General features: G+C 36.8%; 1 protein-coding gene across 2 annotated transcripts in view; it reads right to left on the bottom strand.

Moving 5' to 3' along the window:
* Positions 1-12,885, bottom strand: part of DLC1 (DLC1 Rho GTPase activating protein) — a 219,971-nt gene that overhangs the window by 168,442 nt on the left and 38,644 nt on the right. The gene's annotated exons all lie outside the window — the stretch shown is intronic.

Genomic DNA, 12,885 nt, shown 5'->3' with positions numbered 1-12,885 from the left:
TAAGGATTTCAATAAGAGGAAGTTAGAAAATAGGAATTTCCATTAACTCATTTAAAATAATATTTTTATAAATCCTTCTCAAGAAACAGAAACAAAGATGATGTAATTAGTTCATTAATGCTCAAATCAGCCTTTTTGATACTCTTTTTCAGGCTACACAATGACTTCTTTAGTTAGAATTCAGTTAGTGAGTTCTTTATAGTCTGCTTCAAAGACATTGTAAAACATTGATTAGATTATCCCTGACAGAATTAAAGAACAGCATTAACAGAATAGACACATAAAATATGGTCTACATAGTCTTTATGTGAAGACAGAGGTGACCAAAGGTTAGTTAACTAAATCTTAGTAAAGCAGAAATACAAATCTGTCAGTCCGTAGCAAAGTTATGAGCAACACTTATAGCATAGGTCAAAGCCAGGAAAACAGTGCATTTCATTTTTTGTTACAACCTGATATTTTGGATTGGTTTGCTGGAAAAACTGATGAATTTGCAGGACCTCCTAATGACCCTGAACTGAATTTAGAATGACCCTAAGAGAATATTACCTCAAAACAACAGCAAGCAGTGAAATGGATTAAGTTTCACTTTCTTTCAAGCTGAAAACACAAAGTCCCACATGATCTCCAAACATCTTCATTTTAACTTGTGTTCTATTGTCATCTGAAGTTTGCAAATGTCAGAACAGTTATTTCATCTAATCTGCATGAGTGGAGAGAGCCCCATGGAGCAAATAAGGGTCTGCCAACAAAGGACACCATCTCCTTTGTGGCATGAGGCAACGTTTACCATGGTGGGTGAGATGGTTGCCAGTTTACTCATCAAGAAGGAGCCAGTGCTGCTACCAAAACTAGTTTCCTATACAGTACCCTACATGTATTTATTTCTATTTGTTGTCCTTGGAAATATAGCACTGGAAAGGCTAATCTAAGTGTAAAATTTACACTTGACTTAAACCCCAGGAGTTAATTGCCACACCACAAGAAAAGGAGATGGATGAGGATTTTTAGTTTGTTTTGTGGGTTGGTTTTTTTTCGTACTAGAGAGATAACAGGCATTTCACATGAAGGAGAAAAAAAAAGAAATCTTCCCAAACCAAATTGTTTGACGTACTCTGCCAAAAGATTATAAACTTACTCTGTTTGTAGCAGACTGAAAATACAGGAGAAGATTCTGCTAAAATGAAAACGTAAAGTATTGCTAGAAGTGTTGTTCAGGCTTGACACAATGGGCTGGCTTTGCAGGCAAACACCTCTTTCAGAAAGGAATAACACGAGTATGGAATTTAGATGTTCTGTTCAGAAATCCTAGCAATGGTTTGTGGTTCTGACTGCTGTTGACATAAACCCTGTCATGAGAAGTTTTAAAATTTTAACTATAGTTTATATTTTCACAATTCATTGAAAAACACAATAATCACTTTCGCTTTGGCTGGGGCACTATTAAGTTGTGTATCTGAAAGCCTAAATATTATCCAAAACTTTAATACATAAAAGGCTAGTCTTGAGTTGGAAATTCAATACAACAAACTAAATAAATATAATTATAAGATTAATCTATTTTTAGATATTGATGTTACCTAATAAATTCCTTTTCTTTTTTTAAGGTTGCGACATACCCATATTATCAGAATATTATGATGATTTTAACCTACTCTGAAATAAAAGAAACTAGTCAAAGAATACAACACTAGTCGATTTTGGATTTGTGGAGTCTCCATCATGGAGACATTAAAAATCTAACTTGTCATGGTTCTGGACAACCTGTTTAGATTCTGCTCGGACTAGATAATCTCAAAATATGTCTTCCAACCTCAATGATTCTGTGATAACATAGAGAATGCAACCTGCTGTCATCCTCTACTGCATTTATGAAGGAATTATCTAATGCATTTCAAACCTGCAAGTAAAGAATTGTTTACAAATAGAAAGCAAAACAAACACTTCCAGTTTTACACTGGACTGAAGGCAGCACAATGAAGATGGAGGAAGAAGAGTGAATGTAAAACCTACTTTGTCCTCCAGTTTACCATTGAAAACATAGAAACCATTTAATGGCTACTACCTGTATAAAGAGTATTAGTAACAATCTATCCCACAATACCTGAAGATTGTAGTAGTGAGCAGCCTCCTGAAATTATTGGGACTCTTCCCACAATTGCAACAGTCTTTGAATCAAGCTTAAGGCAGATGAGAGAGTATAATAAAACCCACAAACCATTGTACACTCTAACTTCTCCCAAGTGAGATATAGAAGCACTTGTCTTAAATGTTTATCATGCTACCCTAGTAAATGAAGAGTTTTAAGAATGCAGGTTGCACTGTCAACTCAAACTTTTTAGATAATGTATCTGTTAATCAATATTATTATGAACTAATAAATTAAAAAAAAGCCCGCCCAATTAAAAAAAAACACAACACAATCCACTTACTTGGTAGTAATACCTTAATAAATCTGCTGGGCTTTTATTGTGTTTCTGAGAGTGTCCACTGAGTGCTTCAAGATCAGTTAACTTAACTCGTTGCAGAAAATTTCCTATATTCGCTTTTCTTTGCCAGTGAATGGTTTACGCAAAGCTAAGCGGCATTATGGAAGAAATGTGCTGTTATACAAAAATTATAAGAAGTCCTCTTAGGAAAGAGCAGGTTTATCTGGTTATTTAACACTGTAAATTTTGCCATGAAAGCTTAGTCTGAAGACATACAAATTATCATTCATCTGGGTTTTTTTTGGTAAAAACATAAATATTTAACTGCTTCTGCCTTTTACTTTGGTTTTGTATTACTCTTTTTGAGTCCTATAGGTTTACTTATATTTCTATGTATTTACAAGTCGCATACACACAAACACATGCACGTATGCACTCTGATTTGTTCAGCAAAGAGGATTTGTATATTGATGATAGATTTAAATTTAGCATTCTTTTCAAATGCAGAAGTAAATATTACAAGTTTACCCAAATAGATTAATAATAATAATAATAAAAAGACTGATTTGGCTTGCTACCAAGAGATGCCTGAGAATTTTTATGTATTAAATTACAAAATGTAGGAACGATTTGTAGTAGCCTGCAACTTACTGAAGTCAGCCCAGTGTTTATGGCTTCTGAGAACCTGTTAATTTATTTAGATATCTAGCTAGAGAGAAAAGAATCCACATTTATCATTCTGTTTACCAGTTTTGCTCAAGTTAGCAATTTACATGAGAGATTCACCAGACTTGTCTGCCAAACACGGTTTCCAATCCCTCTCGTGTCTGGGGAGGCCACTAGAAAAGAAAGGGAATTGAGGAAAGCTGAGGCAGTCTGCATTCATCAGAGTATCTTCTTGTCCTGTACCCTGAAATATGACTAGATTTTTGAGACCTCTGTAAAGAGGCAGCAAAGAAGATACGGACCTTCAGAGCTGATGGTGGAAAGAATGAGGTGGGAGGTTTGATGTGGAGAGAAGAGTTCAAGTTCTCATACAGAAAGGTACGTGATATAGACAGGTATATACCAACCATGGTGAATCTCAGGGGATCCAAAAAACCCTGTTTCTCAAAGGAAACAGAGGATCAAGCCACAAGAAGTGTGAAACTACATGCATAAGTCCTACTTTAAATGAGTCACTAGTTATTCTGCTCTACTGCAGAATAGATCTACCTTGTTTGCACAGTGAGGAAAGTATCACAGCGTCATGTAAGAATCAAAACCCATAAACCACTGTCCATAAACCAGCCTCTGTTTCTTCCAAATGAGAAACAGAAATGACTACCTTAGAAGATTAAAATGCCCACCTATTAAATTAAGAGTTAAATCAAGAATGCAAGTTGAAATAAGTGAGGCAATGTAATGTGGAGTGCTTTACATGTGATATAACAAGATGCAGTTACAGTCCTATTACCAAGATGGGTAAAACGGAAAACATAATTTGGCTTGTTTTTGCTGTTCTATTCAGCAGCACTAAAGTGCAGCACACTGCAGATCAGACAATAAAGCCTGTAGAAAAATGAAGGAACAAATAAGTACTACTAAGGTGCAAATGATAAGGCGGTGGCTAGCAGAGTGGGAAACATTAATGCTAATCCAAACAGAACACTTCTGTGGTACAGAAAAAAAACAAACCCAAAAATGAAAAAGTGGAATTATTTTCTGCAAATGTAGAAGAGTAACTCCACAGAAGTTTGGCAATATATCTATCTTCCTGGCATTGTTAATATTCTGTCTCTGTGTAGATCACCTTCCTATGCAAAGCTATTTGGACATCTCTCTTAAACATTTTGCTGTTACTTCTGGTTCATTTAATCAGAAAAAAAATGAACTATTTGAAGATTTTTAAAGCCATGCAAGTGGCTTGAGAGAATTGTTTAAAGATTTTCTTAGGCTTACTGTTGAGGCAGATGTACCAATGGATGATAAAAGTTGTTGAAAACTTTCAGAATTTATAGCAGTCATGTTTTGTTTGTACAGACATTTAATGTCTAGTAGATGAGGGAAGCTGAGAATTTAAACTCTTTTCTAATAAGACTGAATTTGAAACTAGACTCCAAAATAACACTTCCTTTCAGCTGCAGAATGCTCATTGCAAAAAACCACTGAAACAGATTCTCAAAATGCTACTTGTGTTTGTGCGTGAATTGCTTGACATGATTGATTTAGTTACTTGCGTACAGAGAAAAACATTTGTAAAATTGAATGCCCTTTTTACTGCAGGATCTAATTAATGTAAACCTCCCTCAAATTGTTGTAACTTTAATGGTATTTATGGCATAAATATCTCAAAGAACAGTATCTTGAAGTGGGAGACCAGTGTCTCTTTCCACCATTAAGGACAGTGTTCTGAAAATGTTGTGGTCAAATATTATTTGAAAATCCCAAAGCTCAAAGATCTACTTCCTTGCCTCCCAGTTTCCCCCACCACACTACCGAAAGAGTGATGCTCTGCTGTAAATCCAAGTATTCTGCATAGTTTCTTCACCTTTACTATCTGAAGACTGATCACTAGCTATATGAGTGCACTTGATTTTGCCTTTAGCAACGAGTTGAGCATTTTTACGATGGATTTGCTATGGATTTTCATGGATTGTGTAGACTGCTCATTGCTTTTTTGCAAAGATTTCTTTGAACGCTGAGGCGAACTGTAATGGATGTTCACTACTGTGAAGTATATCCACTACTAAGCCTTACAGTAGTCAATGATTAGGAATATACTTTCACCCTACATGATATTATTAACAGTTTAGTACTTCAAGATTCTAGTGTGATCAGAAATCAGTTCTTTAGGAACTTTGTATGTTGTTCTGTTTATAGTTCTCCCCTTAACATTGTTTTAAAAAATAGATATCTGATAACCTGATATCTGATAATCTGATACAGGTCAATGCTTCGTGGTTACTTAATTTTCCCAAAATCTACAGTTCTGCTACAAGTTGCTGTTTGTGTACTCTCCCAAGCCACTCCTCACCACCCCTTGTGCTAACACTAGACTCCAGTAGTGACCCAGTGGGGATCCAGCTGAACACTGTCCTTGGGAAAGCAGTAGTGCTGAGCAGGGTCAGCTCCCTAGTCTGATTCTCTGTGCAACCATGCAAATGCCAGTGCTGTCCAAGAAAGACTAAACAAAGGCAGGACAAAAAGCTGTATGGATTTTTCTTGTTTTTTTGCAAGAGCCTGGATTTATGTTGGTAACCGTGTTTTTAAAAACAAGATTATGCTGATTTCACAGACATTGTAGGGCCTGGGGCTTCTCAAACGTTTTTCTTTAGGGCACCACTGCAAAGAACTTAAGGGACTCTGCATGTGTGTGACTTTATTGATAAGGGTCTGAAAGAGAGGCATATTGTCAAGAAAACAGCAGTCAGCTGCTGTCCCCTGCCCCTTAATTCACCCATGTATCCTTCTTTAGCTCTGCCAATCTATGCAGCTGATGAAATGCCAAAGATATTTTTTTCTTGTCACAAGTTTGTAGGAGAACATGATAGCATGAGAAAATCCATTGCTAATTATTTTACATTCAGTGAAATGATTTTAAATCCCTCCTTGGAAAAGAACTCATTCTTTCCCATGTGAAAATTGGATTGTCCTGGTGACAATTACTTTCTTATTAAATTACTTCTGCATAGTAATGTTTAAACTAAGGATAGTTTTTCATCAACAGCCACAGCACACTGATATTTATAACAACTGTTATTAGAGACTGAGAAGGTGGTGGTAAAAGTCTTGATCTCGAATGAGGATAAAATTTGTATTAGCAAATAAGACTGAAACAAAGTTAGAGTCCAAGTTTGGGTTAAGACACAAGACCCTTGAATTTTCAGAACTTGTCTCAGCAAAAACTGTTTCAAGAAAAGGATTTCAAAATCAGGTGCTTACATCAGGCTTCTTAGCTTAACAATATGGAAACCTAGTCATAGGCAAATCAAGCTTCCCAAATTGGGATTGAGGTCAAATACATGGGGAGTGGAAATGCTGAACAATGGAACAGCCATTCCTTTTCAGCCACATGAAGGAAAATTCTAGATAGCCTGAAAAGTCTTCATAGAACACAGCGTCTTTCACCTTGAATTCTATGCAAGCAGTAATAAATAGCAATCAGGGGTTTTGAGAAATTACAGAATCAAAGGAAGCTGGATAACTCTATATGGCACACAACATATTTTACAACTGAAATATTTGCTGGATTAAATAGCCAAGATGATGCAGTCATGTCAGTTTCTTTGAAATTCTTCAGCAATTACAAAATGCCTTCTAAAGAGCTGATAACAGCCCAGTTTGAATAAAAACTACCAAACCCCCTTGTTTACCTCCGACACCCCTTAACAGCATCTGTCTTCTGAATATTGTCGTCTGAAATTCATCAAAGATAAGTATGTAACCATGTGGTAAGTGGTTGACTGGAATTTCATGGAAGTCTGTGGTTCAGACAAGGAATTCTTCTTTTCTTTATAATATATTCAGCTATTTCATGTATGCCTTTGAAATATGTTTATGCACATCGGAATTATGCTAGCTATTAAGTGTTGCTTAATGGGATGGATCTGTGCACAGTACATTGAGTGTTTGCTCAGACACACACACACTGGCCTGTAATCTAGCCCTTAGGGTTGACTATCCATTCACATCAAAGGACATAACACACGTAGTGCACTTCCAAAAGACAAAGTTACTCTGAAAGCCTCAGTCTTCTGCACCTACCCTTTTGAAGCCTTGGATTCATTCTCGCCTAAAAAAGTTTATTGCTTAGACTTTTCTGTCATTCACTTTAAATACTCATTTTCCTTTAGCATTTCCATCCTAAATCCTTAGAAGTATGCCCCAAGTTGCACCACAACTGAAGCAATTTTCCATAAACATTTAATTGAATATATTCTGTATACTTGTTTTTAATTATTTACTGCTTTTTCAACAGTAAGTTCAGCTTCCCAAGTCTACTGAGCATTTTAATTGGAAACCAGCAACAGTAACTGTTTTAGATACTACACAAAATGAAACATTACACATTTTTTTACACTATTATTGAGCTAACAATAGAATGTCATAGAAGCATAAAAAATACAACTGGGACAGGTCTTGAAATGTGATGTAATCTGTCTCTCTCTCAATGGCACGATTGTCATATTTGATGGATAGTTCTCCATCTCCCCTTACAAAACTCCAAATCTGCCCCAAGCAAAGAATATTTTATTCCAGTGCTACCTTTCTTGACACTAAAAATCTAATTCTAATGTGGAATCAATAACTTTCTTTAGCTTGAACTCATTAACTTTTATTTTTGTCAATTTTGGGTCTCCAATTTATTTTCCCTTGGAGTTGGTATTATGTTCCCACCTAGTCTCTTGTTCAGACTCATTCCTTTCCTTCACACTACAATAACAGGGACTGTTTTTTTCCATCTCATGCCATTCTCATATTTCTCCTTGAGTCCTTCCTGGACTCCAAGGAACTTGCAAAACTCTCTGCCTTCTCTACAGATGAAACTGATGTAAAAAGTCCATCAGTAGGAACAGAAAAGCACAGGATGCTCAGGACAGTTTTCTGCTCTGAGAGCAAATAAATGTCAATTGAAGCCATTTCACTTCCCAGAATTTTGTGAGGTGAAATCCACTGGCTGTGACCTGCAGGCAGTAAGTAGCTGTAAGTCAGCAAGATAACAACAAGGAGGTGAGAGGATTGATCGTCAGAAACAATTCATGCACAGCCAAACTTTTCTTGCAGCTTATGAGGCTGACAGGCAGCAATCACTCCACAGCTGTTGGCACAACTCTTCTGCACTGCTGCTACCTGCTGCTCCACTCCTCCATGTACGCCCATGAATACTGGTTGGCACAAACTCACACCTTCTGCTGCAAGGCCTCATCCTCTGGAACTGAAGAGGATGGGGACAACATTTTTGTAAAGGTGAACAGGGGTAAGAAGAGGGTCAAAAGACTTACACTGAAAAAAGAAAGGATCAGGACAGTGACCCCAGACAGTCCAGACCACCCCAGAAGCAGGTCACTCAGAGAAGTTGTGCAGGCTCCATTCTTGGAAGTTTCCAGGTCCCAACTGGATAAAGCCCTGACCAACTTATCTGACCTGAGAGCTGGCCCTGCTTCAACAGATTGTTCCAGAGGTCCCTTCTAATCAGTTGCTAAAGGCTGTCCTTAATTTTTCAGTTACTAGGAGGGAACTATTTAAACTGTTATCTACAGAAATTCTAGGAAAGTAAGATTGGGTAGAAAGTGTTGGTACTATTAATGAATGCAGGTAAACATTTTGCTCAATGGTTTACCTCTTTACCTCTTTATTACCCTGGAGGTGTTTAAAGGATGGGTGGATGAGGTGTTGAGGGACATGGTTTAGTGATTGATAGGAATGGTTGGACTTGATGATCCTGTGGGTCTTTTCCAACCTATTGATTCTATGATTCTATGATTCTATGATTATATTCCACTTAGTACTTGCACTGCTATTGGATGGGTGTTGCTGCTTTTGTATATGGCCACACACATAAAAGGTGTGTTTGCCAGTCATACCCTGGAGCCACTCCTGCCAGCAAAGTAATTACATTGCGTTCTATGGTAACTAATCCTCTTTAGAAAGTAGAGTCAAATAGCTTAGAAACTGAATAGTACTGTCTATCCTTTTTAAGAGCACCCATAATTTTTTCAACTAAAGCGAAAAATCAGCACCAATAGCATTCCATTGGCATGCTGCGATGTGGCCTACACCAGGGTGTCTGAGGATTTTCTCTTCTCCTGTCAGTAACAGCAAAAATGTGTTATCCCATATCGTGTACTCAGGTATTAGACAAAATAAACATACTTAGATTTTATTCTTGCCCAATGCTTATTTTTCTACTTCAAGGTTTTCTTTTACAATGAAAGAATCGTGAAAGTCTCAGAATGAATGAGGTGCTCAAAAATCCTGAAGTCTTTCTTAGAAGTCTTTCTTAAAAGTCTGAAAACATCTTGTATAGATATACCAAAGTGAGGGAAACATAGTAAAGGAAATAAAACGCATTACAAATATTGATATGACAGATTATTGCATATCATACCTGAATTCTTAACACATTTCTCTAAAAAACACTGGCTGTGTTTATCTTGTCAATCAAGACAGTAACAAGGAGTAAATAAGCAGTAAATGACAGCCTGACTGAAACCTGAGCCCCTACTTCCAGGGAAAAGCTAACTAGCAATACACTAGCTGGACTTGGAGCCATCTGAGATTGGACTATAGCCACAGCATTTTTCTTTTTGTTTCAGAGAGTTTCAGCTAGTCTGCAGCAGGTAACAGCATTAGTGCTCACCTCTGACAGTCATGACTGGAGGGAAGGAAAAGTGTCGTGCTCTGCTCTGCTCACAGGTGACAGGTGAGCTCCTGCCTCACATCTCACTCTATAGCATGTCTATGTGCCTGCACACCTCCTTTCCATTTTGTGGAGCTGATGAATAACAACTTCCCTTTACAGCTGCTGCCTCCCAGGAACAGAAGGGAGGAAGTGCCTGTCTCTCTGAAAAGACATGCTGTTCTAATTGAATGAATTTGTTCAGTCTGTGTCAGCCTATTTGTCCAAAAAGCAGGAGCCTGGCAATTTGAATTAGGAGGTAAGGTTGGTTACAAGTCTCGGTTTTGACTAACACTCAAGATATTTATATCATAAACATGACCATGGCACTGCAGGATATACATATATATATAAACACAATTTATACATATGTTAAAGGGGGGAAATGGATATAGATATTAAGGTTAGTTCTGACTGTGCCTTTACCAAATACGAAGTTTGAGTTCAAGAGTTATCTCAAAGAGGAGATTCAATCAGATATTTTAACTAGTTCTCAACAAACTTGAATTCCATTCTAAACTCTCTTACAAAACAATTTGGAATTATTTTAATGATTTAATTATAATATGAATTTAATTATTTTATATTTTTCCCTACCTGGATCAGTATTTATTGCTGGAAGTCAATATTTCAGTAGCCAGAGAATTCTATTTTGACATCTGATTAATATCGCATCCTAATAAGACTCTTCCAGTTCAACTGAATATCAATGCAAGGATGCAGAGGATATTTAAAGAAATTATAATAAAACAGTGGAAGCAAACTAAAACAATCAGATGAATAAATCACATTCAGATTATAATCTAGGCAATGAGAATAGTTGGCTAATAGCACTAAGCCTAAAATCAAAGGTGGCTTTAAAGTCTCCAGATCCAAGGAGAAAGTAAAATGGTGACCTAGGAAGAGCTTCCAGTCTCTGGCAATTGCAGGACCCAGGGAAATATGGAGACAGAGCAGGAGAGGCTGGTCAGCACTGTCCGCAGATGAGTCAACTGGACTTTTCATGGGTAATGTGGGCAGAGGAAGAAAATTCTTGCCAGGTCTAGTGTGCAAGATGGACCTACTGAATGAGTCATACCTCCTGTGGTCTGATAGTTAACGTCTGAGTTAAACCTCAGCTGAGTAAATCCTGAATGGAAAATCAGTGAATAAAGCAGTGAGAAGGAGTAAGATACAAGCTAGGCCAGTGAGAGGCACAGATTGCAGTATTACTTATTATTATTCAAATTACTTATTCAAATAATGCAAAAGACACTGTAATGTACAACTACGTAAGTATTAGGTAGATTATAGTAAATGCTAAAACTGATTCAATTAAAAGATGTAAATATATTTTCTCTGCTGTTAATGAGCATTGTGACAAGCACTCCTGCCATGCCTTTGAAATCCAGAAATAAGCTCCAAGAACTAATATTATTATGGGTTTTTTTTTATCAGTTAGAGCAGGTCAGTGGGCCTATTTGGTATTACCATTCAATAGCTAAGATGCAAAGTGGAAGTGATGAAACTATTGCAATTCTTGGGCTTACCAATAATGTTAAGGATTTTTTGTCCTGGATCCTTAGTTATTTAAGTCAAGAATCCGATACCTTAATTAGCCTTATAAGATTAAGGTAGAAGGAATTGCAGAACGAAAGAATGATTATTTTTTTCCTGTAACTGTGAAGTTAGATTTGAAAGTCTGGCAATTAACCTGACTTGATTTTCACAAATCCTCAACTTTTGTTTGAGCTGCATTTTCAGTAGTTCGGTCCTTCAAGTTAACAGAATAAAACAATTTGCTTGCCATTTCTTCACAATTAGTGTTACTGAAATCAATGAGACTAAATACGGCTTGATGAATTAAATTAAGATTAGTAGAATCTAGCTACTAAGAGCAGGAACAGTGTCAGGATCAGATATATATACAAAATTTATTTGTAGAATTGAAAGAAAGAACATGTCAAGGTCCTGTGAGTGCTGGTAAACAGTTACCAACAAATAATAAAGAGCTACCACAGGGTAGGACACAGACTGTATGCATTAACATTTCCCATCTATATATGTGCATATTCCAGTTTAGCTGGATTAGTGTATACTACTCTTCCTATGATTCTTTTAAGCAAAATATTGTAGTCATGTAAATCTGTAAATCTCAAATGCTACATCTTGTTTTACACTTATATTTGTATGGAAGTATCTGATCATTTTGAGTTTTTCAGTCTCTTAAGATGTACAAGCACATTTTCACATCCTTAAAACAGAGTTAATACTGTTTTCGTTTGTCTCATGTATTGTGAGGTTAGCTGTATTAAAGATGCACTGAAATGCATCTAAAGATACAAGACTGGCAGGAGTCTTGAAAACTAGCTTTCAGTGGTTCAGCATTGCTCCTCCTTATTACTCTTCCTTCCATTTGGTATTAAAATGCACAGTTTGTACCCAGTGCGGATACGTCTCCCATTTTTGCAACACTTGCTTTAAAATCAATTTTAGACGAAATTTTGATGCTTGCACAGTCCTGTACAAAATAACTTCTAGTTGTAATCTTATTCATTTGCATGTGCTTTTTGTCTCTCTGAAGTCTCCATACAGCAGCTTGAGGAAACTATAAGACCTTTTTACCAGTATCTTTTTCTGTTGCTCTTCTCCATAATTGTTCCTTTCACCTCTCTGTTCATCTCTCTTCAGAAACTGCACAAAAGCTCAGCCTTTTCTGAGGGGAAGTCCTACTGAACTTAATTGCATTGTTAGAGATACTTATCTTCCTAAGCATAAATATCTGTGGCAGCAGAGGAACCTAGCGTATATGGAGTCAGAATCATGCCTTCAAAACAGATAGCTGAGCCCTGGACAAGAGGAAAAGACACTCTCAGAATAAAAAGTCCTCTCCTGGGTATGGTTCCTCTGGATGACATACTTAGCAGACGATGCAAATTGATTTGATGAAATCCTTATTTTACTGCTAGGAAATTCTCAGTTACTTCAAAAGCCCTCAGATTTCACCTGTGGTCATCTAGTTCTCTCAAATTGAGCAATCTGGTCCAGCATCACTCACTACAAGGTGCCATGAATGTTCTTAGAGCTGTTTTTCCT

The sequence above is a fragment of the Phaenicophaeus curvirostris genome, chromosome 4 (assembly GCF_032191515.1).
Source record: "Phaenicophaeus curvirostris isolate KB17595 chromosome 4, BPBGC_Pcur_1.0, whole genome shotgun sequence".
NCBI classification, from domain to species: Eukaryota; Metazoa; Chordata; class Aves; order Cuculiformes; family Cuculidae; genus Phaenicophaeus; species Phaenicophaeus curvirostris.
This window is presented reverse-complemented; position numbering and strand designations above follow the sequence as displayed.